Here is a 20,352-nt window from a genome sequence, read left to right as displayed (position 1 = left end):
AAACAGCCTACCTCCAATTTACAATCAAGGGCATAGCCCATTACAGAAACTTTAACTGCTGGCAAGGTCAAAAACCGCTGCTAAAGCTGTGACGGAACATCCAAAAAAAAAAAGGGGGTGGGGGGTAGGCAGCTCTTCCAGCCACGTTTCTTCAAAAAGACCCAGAATTCCCTGGGGGAGGTATTTTTTACTGAGCTCAGGCCCAACCCCATACCCGTGACTCCGTTCCAATCTTCTTTTTCCATATTACCTCCTGCTTAATATAAGCTCCTGGCAATGCCCCCATCAGTCGAGGCTCTTTTTCCCCTAAAGGGGTCAAGTGGCCTTCAAGAGTGTAACAGATTTCATGGTGGCCTAGCCATTTGATCTTCTCTCGATATTGAAAGTAAACAGGGAAAAATAAATGTTTTCTGTTTCAGGCAATGGAACTACAAGAATCCCAATCCAATGAAAGCACCGGCAACACTTTATACAGCACAGTTCAGCATACGAAGGCAAGTTAATCTGAAACAGAAAATAAAATGCTGTTTGCCAGGTTATGGAGCACTGAAAAATTAAAACCAAGAACAAACACCTTTTTAGGCCCTAGATGTGGTGGCTGCATTATTTTCTTTTTACAGTTTTTTTTTCACCTGGTGATGTTGACAGTAACACACTTCTTGTTGTAGGAGAACAGCACTCACATGCTGTACTGTATCTATGGAGGAACAATATTGTCACCCTAGGAAAGGACAATGGACCATCTCCCTTTCTCCTCATGCCCATACCATATCGGGGAGGTGTAATGTAGTCCACAGAGCTAGAAAGAATGTTTTAAGCCCCACTGTAGCCCTAATCCAGGATTTTTAGGAAACCACTTGATTCTTTTACAAACCATTGTTCAAGCCCTGAAGAAGCGGAAGACTTTTTTCCCGAAACGTGTTGGCTTCATCAATTTACATTTTAAACAAATTTCCAATGAACCTACATACTAGGACAGAGGTGTCAAACTTAGTTTTAGCGTGGCTGCCCTTGAAGGGCTGGTTGTATCCGTTAGAATAGATGTCTAGAGCACCCCTACCCTGTAAACATAAGATGTCAAGAGCCCCCCACCATCAGAAATCAAGAATCCCCCACCCTTCTGTACATCACAGTGCAGCCCCTTACCTTGTGCTGTCGCCAGGAAAAAGCTGGGGGCAGAGCTGGGAAGCAGAAAGTGCAGGGTTTGGAGGAGGACTAGAGGAGGGCTGGAGTCAGCTGTCAGAGTCTGCTGAATACTGAGTGAAGGAGATGAGGGGCTGCTGCAGCTGCACAGTGAGGTGCAGGATCTGTAGGAGGAGTTCTGTCTGCCTCTCTGCTGCTGACTACTGAATCTCTGCTGGAGGAGCCTCCCCATGGCTGCACAGAGAAGTGCAGGATCTGGTGGAGGCGTTCTGTCCTTCTCTCTGCTGTAAGACAAGCGGGGAGTAGAGACAAGGGGGGGTACCGCACCTGCAGAAGAGATTCAGGGGCCGCATGAAATGGAGAGTAAGAGACAAGCCACTCCAGGTGAGATAATTAAGCCCAATAGACTCCACACGTGGGTGTCCGCCCCGGGTCGCCCCCGTGAAGCACACATTTGAAGAAGTGGCTGCAGACCACGACTGATTAAGCAAAGTTTTCTTGTGAGAAATGCATTAACCATTTTCAACCTGTCAGTATCACGTTGAGATATAGTTAATAAAAGGACTCAGGACCAGCTGTGGTGTGCAGCCATTTACATAGTTACATAGTTAGAGAGGCTGAAAAAAGACACCAGTCCATCCAGTTCAACCTATGATGAGTGTGTGTGATAAGTGTTTATGTCAATAGTACCTTGAATACCCCTGTATGTTGTGGTTGTTAAGATGCCCATTTAATTGTTTTTTGAAACTATGCTCCTCACTATTACCACTGCTTGTGGAAGAGAATTCCACATCCTTACCACTCTGGCGTTATAGAACCCTTTACGCAGTTTAAGGTTAAACTGCTTCTCTTCTAGTTTTAGCGAATGGCCGCGAGTCCTTTTGTATTCCCTTTCACTGAATAGTTTGTTCCCTAATACTAGGGTCACCAATACAGTATTTGTACATTGATATCATATCCCCTCTCAAGTGTCTCTTCTCCAGAGAGAATAGGTTCAATGCTTGTAGTCTTTCCTCATAGATGATGTCCTCCAGTCCCTTTATTAGCTTTAATGCCCTTCTCTGGACTCTCTCCAGTTCCAGCATATCCTTCCTGAGGACCGGTGCCCAGAACTGGACGGCATACTCCAGATGTGGCCGGACCAGAGTCTTGTAGATTGGGAGAGTTATTGTTTTATCTCTGGAGTGAATCCCCTTTTTACTACTTGCCAATATTCTGTTGGCTTTGCTTGCAGCAGCTTGGCATTGCATGTCACTGCTGAGCTTGTCATCTACTAGGACCCCCAGGTCCTTTTCCATCTATGATTTCCCCAAAGGCTCTCCCCCTAGTTAGTAAATTGTGTTCGTATTTCTGGCACCCAAATGCATTATATTACATTTTTCAACATTAAACTTCATTTGCCATGTAGATGCCCATCCCATTATTTTGTTCAGGTCATCCTGTAAGATTACCACATCCTGCGTATACATTATTGCCCTGCTTAATTTAGTATCGTCCGCAAATACGGAGATTGGGCTGTTTATCCCATCCTCTAGGTCGTTTATGAATAAATTAAATTGGATTGGCCCCTGGACCGATCCTTGGGGGACCCCACTTTCCACACCAGACCATTCCAAGTACTCCCCATTTATCACCAACCTCTGGACTCGCCCCTAAATTCAGCTTTTAATCCAGGTACTCACTCTATGGTCCATACCTACGTACATTTCTTCTTCCATTGTAGACCACATAAAATGGCCTGGAATTGGCCCACGAGCCTTGTGTTTGACACATGTGTACTAAGTGCTCCTAACCACACATCTAGGTAATGATCATTTGCCATGTAGATGCCCATCCCATTATTTTGTCCGAGTCGCCCAGTGAGATTACCACATGCTGCGTAGAAGTTATTGCCCTGCTTAATTTAGTATTGTCCGCAAATACGGAGATTGGGCTGTTTATCTCATCCTCTAGGTCGTTTATGAATAACTTAAATAGGATTGGTCCATACAGGGCTTTTTTTCAGCGGGAACGCAGTTCCGGCACCTCCAGAGCTGAATGTATGTAATGGCAAGGGGTGCTGGGGTGTGCTGGAGGGTCTATTGATGCTGGCTAATAGGGAATCTATTGCTGCTGAGGGGATCTGTTTTTGCAGAGGATGGGGGTCTATTGTTGCTGGGGAGGTCTTCTGTTGCTCATGGGTATTTATTGTTGCTGGGGTGGGTCTTTTGTTGCTGGTGGGTCAGTTGTTGCTGGGAGGGATTTATTGTTGAGGGAGGGATCTTTGTTGCTGGCTGCTGGAGGGCCTATTGATGCTGGCTACTGGGGAATCTAGTGTTGCTGGAGGGGATCTATTTGTTGGTGGAGGGGATCTATTTGCGCAGAGGGTCTATTGTTGCTGGGGAAGTCTGTTGTTGCTGGTGGGGTATCATGTTGCAGGGAATCAATCATTCCTGGGAGGGATCTACTGTTGGGGGAGGGGTGTAATGCTGCTGGAGAGTCTATTGATGCTGGATGTTGGAAGTCCATTGTTGCAGGGGTGGATCTATTGTCGCTGGGGTGTCCATTGTTTCTAGATATATTATATTGCCTTTCTTGTTATCGTTAATTCTCTAAAAGGGGTGGTACTGGGAGGTGGGTAGGAGGTGAAACCAAGGAATGGTGCTCAGTGGTGGGTAGGGGGCGGAGTCAAGGGGTGACTCAGAAGGGAGGAGTTCCTGCACCTATTCTCTGAGAAAAAAAGCCCTGGGTCCATACCTACGTACTTTTCTTCTTCCATTGTAGACCACATAAAATGGCCTGGATTTGGCCCGCGAGCCTTGTGTTTGACACATGTGTACTAGGTGCTTCTAACCAAACATCTGGGTAATGATCCTCTCAATGTTGGAGGGTATGGCTATTCTGTTGCTGGTATCAACGGGGTCTCGAAGAAAAATACACTTGCTCCTTCAATGCCATTCCCTTGCTAGTTGATATGCTGTAGGGGTCTTCAAACTATGGCCCTCCAGTTGTTCAGGAACTACAATTCCCATCATGCCTAGTCATGTCTGTGTATGTCAGAGTTTTACAATGCCTCATGGGATGTGTAGTTCTACAACAGCTGGAGGGCCGTAGTTTGAGGATCCCTGCTTTAGAATCTTGCTCCCTGTCTAAATGAGCAGTAAAGGGGAAACGCCTTGCTGGTTTGGACAAAGAGAAAGGGAACATCAAGAATGTGATAGCTTTCATGGTGGCCTAATCATTGGATCTATTCTCCGTATGGAGAATAAATGCAGTAAAAAAAAACCAAAAAACAGAGAAAATTGGTGTTTTTCTGTTTCAGGCAACGGAACCACAAGAATATCAATCCAACAAAACCGCCGGCAACACCGTATACAGCTCAGTTCAGCATGTGAAGGCAAGTTAAACTGAAACAGAAAAAAATACATTCAAATAAAATGTTGTTTGCCAAGGCTACGGAGTTCTGAAAAATTAAACCCAAAAATGTAATCTATTGCAGTATACCAGGCCTTAGGTGTTGTGGCTGCATTAGTTTTATTTTTTCAGTTTTGTTTTTTTTCTCACCTAGTGACGGTGCCAGGAACACACTTACCGTCCTAAGGTGAAAATGTTCATTTCCTCTGTGTGAGCAGTGTTGTCACCCTATGGAAAGGACAAAATAACACCTCCCTTTGGCCTTATGCCCATAACATATAAGGGGAGGTGTTCTGTAGTCCACACAGATAGCAGGGAATACTGTAACTGATAAGAGTGCAGCATAGGCAAATTCCTTTGTAAAGTATATCAGCCGGCTATGTTGGGGCTCTTCAAAAGCAGGATCAACAGGTATTTTTGTACTGATCAAGATACAGTATAACCAAATACTTCCAATGATATATTTTACAAACCAAAAAGGAAACAAAAAACAGAAGCTCATTGTTTGGGTTTACAAACACTTTAGGTGATACTGGCTGTAACTACAAGTTGCACAAAGATTAAAACTGACTCTACTGGGTGCCCTACGATAATGGTTCCCCAGAGACCCCCACCCATCCCCTTGATTTTCCCAGCTAAAATTTAACTTTACATTTACACAGAGCAGTGCAGACGTTTCCTCTTTCACTTCCCTTATCTCTTCTGTTTTTTGTGCATAATCTTTTGGTAAGAATTTAAACTTCTTTCTTTTTTTCGAGCTAAGCAGCTAAAAAAACATATGAGGATGTTGTAGAAGATATGACGTGTCCTCGTCAAGACCATTGATGATCAGTTAAAGCAGAACTAAACCCACTGAAATAACAGTTTCAAAAAACAGTTACATTCCAGACACATGCTGGGAATATAACTGTCACCTACTCTCAACCACACTGTCACTGATCCCATGTGCAGCATCATAGTAGTTGAAGATCAAAGAAGCTTACTAGGCTGAAAAGGATAGGAGGGCTTAGTTCCTCTTTAAATATCTACATTTCTAGTAAACACGTGCTCGAAGCAGTAGAATCACTTAATTGCCCATTGCTCACTTTACTTTACCCCCTCCTTTCCCCACTGACTACCACCACCACCACCACCCCTACTACCACCACTTCCACCACCAACACTCTCTCTCTGGTCATCTGCTGGAGTAAAATGGAAAGAACTTACACAGCACAGCAAGACAGTCCCATGGCCCCCTTCGATTGCTTATAGGGGTTCGCCCACTGTCTGTTTTTTTTGCTGTCCATTTTGCCAGTGGGGAGATTCAATATCTCTGCTTGTTCTGGGGACCATTATCGCTAGGATATAAACTGATGGGAAAGTCAACATCTCTGAGTTGCCACCAGAACCCCAATAATGGAGATTTTTAAAGAGATATTGCTAGAGATGAAATAGAAAGCACCACATCCCTTTAATTGAGTAACTACAATGGAGGGGGGCAAGTGGGACTTTAACAGTGCTAAATGATGGAGAAAAATCTGAATTCTCAAAAATTGTACATTTTATTACACATCAAAAAGTGAGGACAAGACAATACATCAATATAAAATGATAAAATCAAGAAAATGCACTCGAAAATATCAACTCTACATGTTTCGCCATCTTCATAATAGCTTCTTCAGGAGTTTTCATAGACATTTCTCGAGAGTGAACATTTCTGAGTAACAAAAGGAGAAAGCATAAAAGACATGACATGTACATGTATATAGGGCTTATCTCAATGGTCCTAATGTTGAGTGCCCGATTGATTTACATAATTATAAGGACAATGATACAAATAAAGTACCTTAAGATAACCTGAGCCCTTTCTTATGCCAAAGGTGGAGGCAATAGAGGTGACGCCACCTGAGCAAGCACAGAGGGGAAGGGAACCGAGACCTTCAGACTCCTAGAGTTGACCCATAGAGAGGGTGACAGCCAGGCTAGAAATAATGGGTGAAGATAGTAAAACCAGAGCAATACATTTCAACCCAAAAATTGCTATGTCTCCAATTGGTATGGGACTAAATATCAGGTAGAAAAAATTACCAAAATAGTCACCTGATTATGAATAAATGTGCAGTTGATTCATTAGGTACCTCAATGTAACAAAGACAGGAAGGGAAAATGGAGTCCCCTTAATAACCCCCAAATGGGAAGTATCCCTTGAAACAAGAAGAAATGGAATTTGTTGAAAATAGTAATAAATATAATGTAGGGTCTGTCAAATTTTGAGGGTAGGAATACTTACCCAAAATTGACAAAATTCAGCACCTAAATTGTCATGCAGTATTCAAAAGTTCACCGCCATTTCAATTCAACAAATTTTCCAATAGTACACTCAAAAATGAAGGAGACTGCACAAAAGGAAAAAAAAAGGCATGGAAGGACATAGTCAGCATTGGAATCTACCAAGGATGTAAGGAGAGAAGCAGGGTTTAAAAGATTTCATTTACCGCAAATGGTCTCAGAGATCATGCGTCGTTCCCCGGTGGTCTAGTGTAATACTGACCATGTGGCGCCAGCATTTATACACCCCCTCCACTCCCTCGGCGTCTGACGTCACCGAGGGAGTGAGAGCGAGGTACACCCAGTGGTCCAATGGAGGCCCGAAGAGGAAGTGCGTCATTGAGACGCGACCGCATCACGTTATTCCGCCGGAACCGGAAGGTCGGGGATGACAACATCCGGTCCGGACATGAATGTATGCAGAGGAGGTAACAGATTGCCGAGAAGCAATCTAAAAAGGATCCAAATTAAACTGACAGCATTGTTAAAGACTGGATTTCAAAGGAATATATCCGGTCAGGAAAAAATATATACAATGTATACAATGGACAAATCGCAGAATATTCTTGTTCTTTAACCACCTCAATACAGGGCACTTAAACCCCCTTCCTTCCCAGACCAATTTTCAGCTTTTAGCGCTGTTGCAATTTGAATGACAATTGCGCGGTCATGCAACGCTGTACCTAAACCAAATTTGTGTCATTTTTTCCCCACAAATAGAGCTTTCTTTTGGTGGTATTTGATCACCGTCAGGTTTTTTCTTTTTTGGTGCACAAATAAAAAAAGACTGAAAAGTTTGAAAAAAAAAAAAACGTTTTTTTGTTTAGGTTATAAAATTTTGTAAATAGATACGTTTTTTCCTGCACTGATGAGCACTGATGATGCCGCACTGACAGGCACTGATGAGGAGACACTGATGGGGTGGCACTGATGGGGTGGCACTGATATGCAGCACTGATGGGCACTGATAGGTAGCACTGATATGCAGCACTGATGGGCACTGATATGTGGCACTGATAGATAGCACTGATATGCAGCATTGGTGGGCACTGATAGGCAGCGCTGATGGGCAGTGATAGGCAGCACTGATGGGCACTGATTGGCGGCACTGATGGGCACTGATGGGCACTGATAGTGGCACTGTTGGGCGGCAATGATCGGCACTGATCGGCACTGATGGGTGGCACTGATCGGCACTGATGGGGGGCACTGATGGGCACTGATAGGCAGCACTGGTGGGCAATAATGGGCACTGGTGGGCGGCACTGATAGATGGCAATAATGGCACTGGTGGGCAGCACTGATAGATGCCATTGGTGGGCAACACTGATAGGGAGGGCACTGGGGGGCTCCCTGAGCCCTGCTTGCCATCCCTGGTGGCCATAGTGGGCATCCCTGGTGGTCATGGGTGGGCATCCCTGGTGGCTTAGTGGCACCCCTCCCCCCCCCCAGGGCTGCACTGGTAATCAATGTTCTGATTACCAGCACAGACCCCCCCTGTGATCAGTGAGTAATTAGAAATACTCACTGATCACCTCCGCAGCACCACCGATCCTCTGATCTTCTCCTCACTGACAGGATCTGTCAGGAGGAGAAGAGATCGAAGCCGTTACAACGGCTCTATTTACATTACATGACGGCTGTGATTGGACACAGCCGTCATGTGATCAGGAGGGCCAATCACAGGGCCCTCCTGCCGAATGATGTCACTCTGTGTCCGAGGGACACAGGCACATCGAGATCGCGCCGCTGCGCGTGCCCGCGGCGGCGCGATCTCTCTCCTTCTGAAGGACGTTCCGGAACGTCCGATCAGAAGGACGAGACTCCCGCCCGGCCGTATATGTACTATGGCCGGGTGGGAGGTAGTTAAACGGTAAATAAACCACATCTACAAAAATAAACACATGTAGGCAATTTTGCCAAAATATATGTGTTGTGCCAATGAAAGGCACCTGGAAAAAAAAGGGGGACTTTGTAACAAAAGTATAAAATCCAAAATGCTGGCCAGCATCAGAAATCCTGTGCTGAATCAGCAATAAATACAATTGACATTAACTAGCCTAGAAAGGGTTTGAAACTGATGGATTCATTTATACCTGGATACTGAATAGCTGATAAATTAAATATCCATTTGGTTTCACGTTGCAATAAATTTCTATCTACATTTCCACCTCTTTCATTCAGTGGGATGTGTTCCAGAGCAAAAAAGGTCATCATCTTATCATTAAAGCCATGGTATAAACCCATATGTCGGCTAATGGGACTTATGAACTTTTTGTTTTTGACAAGTTTGACATGGTCACGAATTCGATTAAAAAAAGGCCTTTTTGTTTTGCCTATATAGAAGGCTTTACAACTGCAATACATTATATAGACAATTCCTACTGTTTGACAATTCGCATAGAAATTCGGTCTATACAGTTTTCCATTAGGGAGAATGATTTCACTTAAATTAGGCAGATATCTGCAGAAATTACATTTTCTGCAGGAATATGTGCCTGTAAGGCTTCTTTCACACGGTCCGCCTCCGCAGGCGGATCCGTGTTGCTCAGCGGGGATCGATCCGCGATCCCCGCTGAGCCGGGCGGATGACAGCTCCATCTACGCTTGCAGAGCGGAGAGGGAGGTGTCTCAGCACCCGCTGCCCTCTATGGGGGATCGGAGGAGAGCGGACCGATTGTCCGCTCTCATCAGATCCGCTCCGCTCCGATTACTGAACGGATGGAAAAATAGGGTTTCCATCCGTCCAGATTTCAGCACAGGATCGGATGCGGATGGCAGCGGGTGTCAGCGGAGGTGAACTCCGCTGACACCCGCTGCCCCATAGAGCTGCATGGAGGATCCGATCAGATCCGCCTAAAAACTGACAGGCGGATCTGATCGGACCGCCCGTGTGAAAGAGCCCTATGTGTTTTTGTGGATTTATTAGGAAGGGCATAATGACTGTGAACCAATTGGTCCCTTGAAGAACGAGACCTTTTAAAAGTTATCTGGGGGCGAACATCAATAAATTTAGATACCTTTTCATCTGCCTCTAGAAGGTACCAAAATTTTTTAAGAATTGACCATACCTGGTCATGTTGACCAGAATATCGTGTAATCAGACGTACCCCATCAGTATTAGTTTTATTCTTTTTTTTGCCAAAAATCAAATCAGTCCTGTTCCATTTTTTCGCTCTATGATAAGACTTTTTCAAACAGGCTCTACTATAGCCTCTTCCCAAGAGTCTCCTCTGTAAGCTCTTAGCTTCTCTCTCGAAATCTTCAGATTTCGTACAATTACGTCGTAATCTTAAATACTGGCTGTATGGTATACTAGATACCAAAGGTTGAGGATGGGAGCTATCTGCCCTCAATATAGTGTTGCCTGCAGTGGTTTTTCGGAAGAGGGTGGAACCCAAAATGCCATCTTCATCTACATAAATAGTAATATCCAAAAAGTCCAAAGACCTCTGGCTATAAGTGTGGGTAAATTTGAGATTGAAGTCATTGACTTTCAAAACCTCAAAAAATCTCAAAAGCATACTCAAAGGACCTGTCCAAATCATAAAAATGTCATCAATAAATCTTCTCCAAAGGAGTATATAGGATAGAAAAGACTCCAGGTTAACCCTGGAAAAAAGGTCACAATAATGGAGAAATCTTCCAATCAGGACACCTGTTCTGTTGACAACTGTCTCACTTTAGAGAAATTTCCTCTAACTTTCCCTTGCATCCCTGGGACAGCAAGTGAAAGGAAATCTCCCTGATAGGGATAAAAAATGGGATTCCAAATATTCTCTATTCCATCGTTAACCAAATGTATTGGGTATAGACAAGAAACTTCAACCAAATTTTTTTTTTTTTTTGCAGTCTCCAAGTAGGAAAAGCTTTAATCCCCATATTTTTAACATGTCTAATAAGCTTTCCAGTGCAGTGGAGGTAGGACATCAGAGGTTATAAAAGGGCTCCCACACCTGGGGGGCCCAACCATACCATATTCAATGGTATCTTGTGTCTCTGTTGCCATCCCCTTGGGGAAGCTAAATTGTTTCTCTTATAGGAGGGGGGCATACTGTGTAGGAGGATTGTAAGAGTTAGTTGTAGTGTTTATGAGGTCTTTTTGGTAGGAGATATTGAAGGGGTCAAGGGGAAACAGGGATGAGGCCAAGCTATATCCATCTTCACCAAAGGGTACCAACTAATGTACATGATTATATGCCAATTCAACACCCCTAAACTCATAAAAAATAAAATCTTTACCCATCACTAAGACCCAAATACAGCAACAGGACACATGGTTGCTACCAAGGGGTATTGTGCCTGTGCTTGTGCCCTACCATGCCATATCCAATGGCATCACCATTACTATCACCTTTGGCGAGCTAAATTGTTTCTCCTGTAGGGGGGGATACTGTGTACAGGGATTGTAGGAGTTAAGTTTAGAGTGTTTATGAGGTTTTTTTTGGTAGCAGATAATGAAGGGGGTCAAGGGGACACAGGGATGAAGCCAAGCTCGGAAGGGCCCTATAATGCAATATCTGAAGGCATCTCCATTGCCATCACCTTCCTTGGGCAAGCTAAATTGTTTCTCCTGTAGGAGGGGTGGTGGGGGGGGGGATACTGTGCAAGGGGATTGTAAGAGTTAGGTGTAGAGTGTTTATGGGTTATTTTTGGTAGGAGATATTGAAGGGGGTCAAGGGGAAACAGGGTTGAGGCCAAACCCCCAAGGGGACCCTACCATGCCATATCCCATGGCATCACCATTACCATCACTTTGGGCAGGCTAGATTGTTTCTCCTGTAGGGGGGGATACTGTGTACAGGGATTGTAGGAGTTAAGTTTAGAGTGTCTATGAGGTTTTTTTGGTAGCAGATAATGAAGGGGGTCAAGGGGACACAGGGATGAAGCCAAGCTCCTGAAGGGCCCTATAATGCAATATCCAAAGGCATCTCCATTGCCATCACCTTCCTTGAGCAAGCTAAGATGTTTCTCCTGTAGGAGGGGTGGGGGGGATACTGTGTAAAGGGTTGTAAGAGTTAGGTGTAGAGTGTTTATGAGGTATTTTTGGTAGCAGATAATGAAGGGGGCTGGGGGGACACAGGAAGGAGGCCAAGCTCCTGGGGGGGGGGGGGGGGGGGGTTACCATGTACAATCCACTGGTGTCTCTATTGCCATCACCTTGGTGAGGCTAAATTGTTTCTATTATAGGAAGTGAGACATACTGTGTACGGGGATTGTAAGAGTAAGGAGTAGAGAATTTATAAGGCCTTTTTGGTAGGAGATAATGAAGGGGGGTAAAGGGGACACAGGAATGAGGTCAAGCTCCTGAGGGGCCCCACCATGCAATATCCAATGGTGTCTTCATTACCATCTCCCTTGGGCAATCTAAATTGTTTCACTAATAGGAGGGGGACATACTGTGTAAGGGGATTGTAAGAGTTAGGAGTAGTGTTTATGAGGTCTTTTTGGTAGCAGATAATGAAGGTGGTCAAGGGGAAACAGGGAGGGGGCCAAGCTCCTGGGGAGGCCCACCATGAAAAATCCAATGGTGTCTACATTGCCATCACCTTGGTGAAGCTAAATTGTTTTTCTTATAGGAGGCAAGACATACTGTGTAAGGGGATTGTAATAGTAAGGTGTAGAGAGTTTAGAGAGCCTTTTTGGTAGGAGATAATGAAGGGGGGTAAAGGGGACACAGGAATGAGGTCAAACTCCTGAGGGGCCCCACCATGCAATATCCAATGGTGTCTTCATTACCATCTCCCTTGGGCAATCTAAATTGTTTCACTAATAGGAGGGGGACATACTGTGTAAGGGGATTGTAAGAGTTAGGAGTAGTGTTTATGAGGTCTTTTTGGTAGCAGATAATGAAGGGGGTCAAGGGGAAACAGGGAGGGGGCCAAGCTCCTGGGGAGGCCCACCATGAAAAATCCAATGGTGTCTACATTGCCATCACCTTGGTGAAGCTAAATTGTTTTTCTTATAGGAGGCAAGACATACTGTGTAAGGGGATTGTAATAGTAAGGTGTGGAGAGTTTAGAGAGCCTTTTTGGTAGGAGATAAAGAAGAGGGTCAAGGGGACACAAGGCTGAGGCCAAGCTCCTAAAGGGGGCCCTACTATGTCATATTCAATGGTGTCTTCATTACCATAACCTTGGGCAAGCTAAATTGTTTCTCCTGTAGGTGGAGGGTAGATACTGTGTAAGGGGGTTGTAAGAGTTAGGTGTAGAGTGTTTATGAGGTCTTTTTGGTACCAGATAATGAAGGGGGTCAAGGGGACACAGATATGTGGCCAAGCTATATCCATCTTCACCAAGGGGTACCAACTAGTGTACATGATTATATGCCAATTCAACACCCCTAAACTCATAAAAATAAAATCTTTACCCTTCACTAAGGCCCAAATACAGCAACAGGACACATGGTTGCTACCAAGGGGTATTGTGCCTGTGCCTTCTCCTTCTGGTACATCATGGTCATTTTAATTAACCACCTCCGGACCGCCCACCATGTATTTACGTTGGTACTTTGATCTTAAATACCGGGGTTATGGCAGCAGTTAGCTGCCATACCCCATTTTTCTTTTTTTTTTTTACAACTGGTGAACCGGAATCTGATAAAAGTGGTCAAGGCAGCGGACTCGCCACGGATTCACTTTTTTGGGCAATGGGAGAGGTGCCCCCCTCCTCCCGCCGCTTTCAGGTCGTTTCTCCTGCTTAACGGAGCCATCAGTAACGGCGGAAGCGATCCGATCTGGTGCATTGATGAGCAGGAAGTCGAGTGAGGGCAAGATGGCCCCCACTCGACTCTATGCCCTTGGAGGACCGGAGCGAAGTAAGACATCACTTCCGCCTAACGGGCCTTAAAGGGCTCTTTTTTTTTTTTTCTAAATGTAAAATTAAATTTTTATTTTTTTTATTTTAAGTATAAATGTGAGATCTGAAGTCTTTTTGACCCCAGATCTTACAATAAAGAATACCTGTCATGCCCTATTCCGATTACAAGGGATGTTTACATTCCTTGTAATAGGAATAAAAGTGATAAAAGAAAAAAAAAAAAAATTAAAGGAAAAGTGTAAAATGAAAAAAATAATAAAATAAACAATAAAAAAAAAAGATTAGCAGTGCCCCCCGTCCCCGCATGCTCGCACGCGGAAGCAAACGCATGCATTCATCGCGGCCACATATATAAACGCCGTTCAATCCATACATGTGAGGTATAGCCGCGAACATTAGAATGAGAGCAACAATTCTAGCTCAAGACCTCCACTGTAAATCTAAACTGATTACAAAATAAGTTTACATTCCTTGTAAAAAGGAATAAAAGTGATCAAAAAAAAAAAAATTTAAACGAGGCGGTGTCAAAATAAAAAATAAAAAGTAAAACAAATAAGAAAAAAAAATGAAAGTGCCCGTCTCTCTGAGCTCGCACACAGAAGCGAACGCATACGCGTCCACATATGTAAACAGTATTCACTGCGATCGTTAGAGTAAGAGATATAATTCTAGTGCTAGACCTCTAAACTAACACTAGACAGACAATTGCGCGGTCATGCGGCACTGTACCCAAATGAAATTGATGTCCTTTTTTTCCCACAAACAGAGCTTTCTTTTGGTGGTATTTGATCACCTCTGCGATTTTTACTTTTTGCGCTATAAACAAAAAAAGAGCGACAATTTTGAAAAAATAACAATATTTTTCACTTTTTTTCCCTCCCAAAAAAATGTAAAAATCAAAATTTTTTTAACATTTTAGGCCAATTTGTTTTCTGCTACATATGTTTGGTAAAAAAAAAAATCGCAATAAGCGTATTTTGATTGGTTTGCGTCTACTAACTAATGGAAAGATTTCTGTAATTTTTATTGTTTTTTTTTTTTTACTAGTAATGGCGCGATCTGCGATTTTTTTTTAGCGGGACTGCGACATTGCGGCAGACAGATCGGACCCTTGACTGACATTTTTGACACTTTTGGGGGTACCAGTGACATTACTGCAGTAATCAGTGCTATACATATGCACTGTTACTGTAAAAATGACACTGGCAGGGAAGGGGTTAACTTTATTGGTGATCAGTCGGTTAAATGTGTCCTTAGGGGCGTGATTCTAACTGTGGGGGGTGTGGCTAGTGATGTAACCACAGAGACATACGATCCTACATAGCAGGATCGTATAGTCTCTGCAGTTACACCAGGGAGAATGACAGGCGGCTTTGTTTACATCAGCCGCCTGCCTTTCTCCCTCTCCAGCGGGAGATCGCGAGTGGCCGGTGGACATCGGAGCCGCCGGTCACTCGCGCGGGGATGTTAGTGAACGAGCGGGAGCGCGCCTCCGGCAGCGCGCGCTCGCCCCCTAGAGGCTCGTGGGCGAGCGACATAGCCCTACGTCGTTTTGCCTGTAGGGGGCTGACCGCCGCAGTAAATAGTCATGCGGCGGTCGGCAAGTGGTTAATTGGTCAGGTGTGTGGTGGGCTTTTAGTAGTAATCTAACCATGGTTCTGTGTTTAACCCTTGCAGACAGGAGGTCTGGCCCAGGAGTCAGTGCAGCACGAGGCTGCTATCTATGTGCACCCAGTTGGTAAGCGACCCAGTCTGTAGGAGACAGATAAGGGCCGGCCGTTTAAGGTCAGAGTGGCAGCGCTGCAAGTTCAAGCCAGAGTGGCTGAATAATAATTTATTTTGATTAAGGACTGAAATGCTGAAAGCCCTGTGAGGGAAACCCTGTTATTTTTCTGCTTGATTTACTTTCTTTTATTAAACATGGGCAAGGAAAACGAGTGGCGGTGTCATTTAAACGCTCTACATTTGATGCGAGCCCCTGCACCCCACACAGCATTTAATGTTCTCACTGGGCTTGCCACCTCATCCCTTTAAACCAGGACACATATTATTTACATAGGTTCTGAAACTGATATAATGCATATACAGTAGGCAGGGGCCGACTGGCAACTTCTGGCCCAGAGGGCAAGTATTAACCAGAGGCCCATTGTGCAGAGACTCGGCCCCTCTTCCACGCTCTCTCTTCCCAGCCTCCTGACCCTATTCCAAGCTGAAGCTCTGATCCAGGTCGGCCGAATCCGGGTTCCCGACCTGGCCAGCAGCGGGCAGTTTGGGGGAGATGGGACAACTCGGTCGGGGCTTCCTGGGGAAGGAGAATCTCCAGTGGGGCATGGAACCGGCCTCTGCTCAGACCCAGTTTACACCATCCATGCTGGGGGGGAGGCCTGCGCTCTGTCCTGGTCTCATCTCGCACTCAGTAGGTCAGTGGTGGGGACTTTTTACTTCTCTTTACAAGGAATACTTTAGGCATGTCTGTGGCAGAAGCGGTGCAGCCTTTTTAGGGGGCATCAGAGAGGCCCAGGGGGCAATTGCCTCCCTGCCCCCTGGCCCAGTCCTCCCCTGCACATAAGGCACTAAGTGAGTTTATTCAACCCCTAATCAGCCACAGAACCTGTGTAATTAACCACTTAAGCCCCGGAAGATTTTACCCCCTTCCTGACCAGGGCCTATTTTGCGATTCGGCACTGCGTGACTTTAACGGACAATTGCGCGGTCGTGCGACACTGTACCTAATCGAATGTGACGTCCTTTTTTTCCCACAAACAGAGCTTTCTTTTGGTGGTATTTGATCACCTGTGCGATTTTTACTTTTTGCGCTATAAACAAAAAAAGAGCGACAATTTTGCAAAAATAACAATATTTTTCACATTTTTTTTATATGAAATTCCCCCCCAAAAAAATGTAAAAATCAAAATTTTTAACATTTTAGGCCAATTTGTTTTATGCTACCTATGTTTGGTAAAAAAAAAAATCGCAAAAAGCGTATTTTGATTGCTTTGCGCAAAAGTTATTGAGTTTACTAACAAAGGGAAAGATTTTTGTCATTTTTGTTGTTTTTTTTTTTTAACGAGTAATGGCGGCGATCTGCGATTTTTTTTTGCGGGACTGCGACATTGCGGCGGACAGATCGGACCCCTGACTGACATTTTTGACACTTTTTACCAGTGACATTTCTACAGTAATCAGTGCTATACATATGCACTGTCACTGTAAAATGACACTGGCAGTGAAGGGGTTAACTTTTTTTTGAGAGGGAGGGGTTATGTGTGTCCCTAGGGGCGTGATTCTAACTGTGATTGGCTTTGGCTTGAGGTGTAGGAACAGAGATAAACGGTCCTACATAGTAGAACCGTATGATCACAGTTTCTACACAGGGGAGAATGACAGGCGGCTTGTTTACATTAGCCGCCTGCCTTTCTCCCGTTGTAACGGACGATCGCGAGTGCCCGGCGGACATCGGGTCCACCGGGCACACGCGCGGGGGGGGGGGTCCGTGACGTGTACCTCGCTTCAACGTGGTGTAACTCATTAGATGGAAATTCAGCAGTAGATTTTAGTAACCTATGTATATGGCTTCCGTGGGTTGCATAAAGATCCTTTGTTACTCAAGCTATTGTTGCGAGGGAAACAGTTTCTGTTACTAAAACTAAACCCTCAACATCTTGTGACTTCTGCAAAAAATCAAGCTATGTAAATTTTTTTTGTTGTGTGTGTGTATTTTTATTTTTTTTACCGGACAGGATTGCTTTATTGGAAGAATAAAATAGCACATGACATGGCAGAAAAGTGTTCTGGTACTTAACCACTTAAGGACCTCCCGCCGCAGTTTTACTGCAGCAGGCAGCCCCTCCTGCGCGAACCGACGTCGCGCGCCTGCTGCTAGGGGGCGAGCACGCGGCGCGCTCCTGCCCACTCGGCAACGGGGACTCCAATGCACGGATCTGGCCGCTCCGATTTCCACCGGGCACCCGTGATCGCACACGCTCCTGCCCCCACTCAGCAGCGGTGACTCTGATGCACTGGGCCAGCAGCTCCGATTGCCGCCGGGCACCCGCGATCGCACGCTCCCGCCCCCACTCGACAGCGGGGACTCCGATGCACTGGGCCAGCAGCTCCAATTGCCACCGGGCACCCGCGATCGTGCGCTCCCGCCCCCCACTCGACAGCGGGGACTCCGATGCACTGGGCTAGCAGCTCCGATTGCCACCGGGCACCCGCGATCGTGCGCTCCCGACCCCCACTCGACAGCGGGGACTCCGATGCACTGGGCTAGCAGCTCCGATTGCCACCGGGCACCCGCGATCGTGCGCTCCCACCCCCACTCGACAGCGGGGACTCCGATGCACTGGGCTAGCAGCTCCGATTGCCACCGGGCACCCGCGATCGTGCGCTCCCACCCCCACTCGACAGCGGGGACTCCGATGCACTGGGCTAGCAGCTCCGATTGCCACCGGGCACCCGCGATCGTGCGCTCCCGCCCCCACTCGACAGCGGGGACTTCGATGCACTGGGCCAGCAGCTCCGATTGCCACCGGGCACCCGCGATCGCGCGCTCCTGCCCCCACTCGGCAACGGGGACTCCGATGCACTGGGCCACCAGCTCCGATTGCCGCCGGGCACCGGCGATTGCGCGCTCCCGCCCCCGTTCGACAGCAGGGACTCCGATGCACTGGACCAGCAGCTCCAATTGCCACCGGGCACCCGCGATCGTGCGCTCCCACCCCCACTCGACAGCGGGGACTCCGATGCACTGGGCTAGCAGCTCCGATTGCCACCGGGCACCCGCGATCGCGCGCTCCCGCCCCCACTCGACAGCGGGGACTTCGATGCACTGGGCCAGCAGCTCCAATTGCCTTCTGACACCCGCGATCGCTCCCCACTGAGAGAGAAGAACTGTCAGCTGTTGTAAACACAGCTGACCGTTCTTCTCTCTGGAAGGATCACAGAGCGCCTGTGATCCTTCTATATAGAAACACAGGTCTCTATGGTCATTTCACAAGCCACACCCCCATACAGTTAGAAAACACTCCCCTAGGCTTACATTTAACCCCTTGATCACCCACAGTGTTAACCCCTTCCCAGCCAGTGTCATTATTACAGGGACAGTGCATATTTTTAGCACTGATTCAGCCAATTTGTGTTCTGTTACATATTTTTGGTAACAAAAAAAAAAAAAAATGTAACAAATCCCAATGAGCCTATATTGATTGGTTTGCGAAAAGGTATCGCGTCTACAAATTAGGGGAAAGATTTCTGTCTTTTTTATTTATTTATTTTTTTTACTAGTAATGTCGGCCATCAGCGATTTATAGCGGGACTCCGATATTGCAACGGACAGATTGGACCCCTAACTGACATTGTTGACACTTTTTGGGGGGGGGGACCAGTGACATTACTACAGTAATCAGTGCTAAAAATATGCACTGTTACTGTACTAATGACACTGGCAGGGAAGGGGCTAACATCAAGGGCGCTCAAAGGGTTAAATGTGTCCTTAGGGGGGTCCTTTCTAACTGTAGCTGGGATGGGCTTGCTGCATGAATACAGAAACCTGTGTTCCTAAATAAGAGAAATACAGGATCCCTGTGTTCATCACTGAAAGAACAGCGGTCTGCCGTGTTCTGTCTCCATGGGGAGTGATCGCGGGTGTCCGGTGGCATTTGTGGCAGCCGCACCCGCTGATTGGCTCCCCTGTAGCCGACTTGCCCCCCACTAGCGGTCCCGCTAAATAACGTACAGTTACGTCGTTTCGCGGGACAGAGCCGACTTGCCGCGGTATATGTACTGCTGCCTGTTGGCAAGTGGTCTCCACGGGGAGCGATCGCGGGTGCCCGGAGGCAACCGTGGCTGCCGGACTCGCTGATTGGCTCCCCCTGTAGCCAATCTGCGTGTGCGCACGCCCCCCACTAGCGGTCCCGCTAAATAACGTACAGTTACGTCGTTTCGCGGGACAGAGCCGACTTGCCGCGGTATATGTACTGCTGCCGGTTGGCAAGTGGTCTCCACGGGGAGCGATCGCGGGTGCCCGGAGGCAACCGTGGCTGCCGGACTCGCTGATTGGCTCCCCCTGTAGCCAATCTGCGTGTGCGCACGCCCCTACTAGCGGTCCCGAGAAACGATGTATAGTTACGTAGTTTTGTGGGACAGAGCCGACTTGCCGCAGTATATGTACTGCTGGCGGTTGGCAAGTGGTCTCCACGGGGAGCGATCCTGGGTGCCCGGCAGCCCGCCGGACCCGCTGATTGGCTCCCCCTGTAGCCAATATGCGCGTGCGCGCGCCCCCACTAGCGTTCCCGAGAAACGATGTACAGTTACGTCGGCCGACTTGCCACAGTGTATGTACTGCTGGCGGTTGGCAAGTGGTTAAAAAAAATAAATAGGGAAGCACATGACACTATGCCAGCTTCCTCATTGCTTGGAGGGTAAAAAGGTCAGTTGTCAGCTCGGGTTGAGGGTGTTCCCTTGATTATGAAATTGGCAAAATTTACATCTTCCCATAAGTGTTAAGGACAGCTCTAAATGTGATCTCCAGGCAAACAGATAAAATAAATGGTGCCCAATCTGATACCATTTGTTGCTTGCCATGCTGGCCTTGAACCCCAGCATTTCACAGCACTGATGACCCTATAATACCTTTGAAATGTTCTGTGTATTGCAGCAAAGAAACAACCAAACCATCCAACCTAGTCCA

General features: G+C 46.4%; 1 protein-coding gene across 1 annotated transcript in view; it reads left to right on the top strand.

Annotated features, from left to right (window-relative positions):
- The window catches only part of LOC309569087 (NACHT, LRR and PYD domains-containing protein 6-like), a 179,654-nt gene that overhangs the window by 98,634 nt on the left and 60,668 nt on the right, over positions 1 to 20,352 (top strand). The window lies entirely within an intron of this gene.

Source organism: Pelophylax lessonae (assembly GCF_965119305.1).
Source record: "Pelophylax lessonae genome assembly, chromosome: 13".
Taxonomy (NCBI): domain Eukaryota; kingdom Metazoa; phylum Chordata; class Amphibia; order Anura; family Ranidae; genus Pelophylax; species Pelophylax lessonae.
The sequence above is the reverse complement of the archived record's forward strand: the minus strand, read 5'-3'. Positions and strand labels throughout refer to the sequence as shown.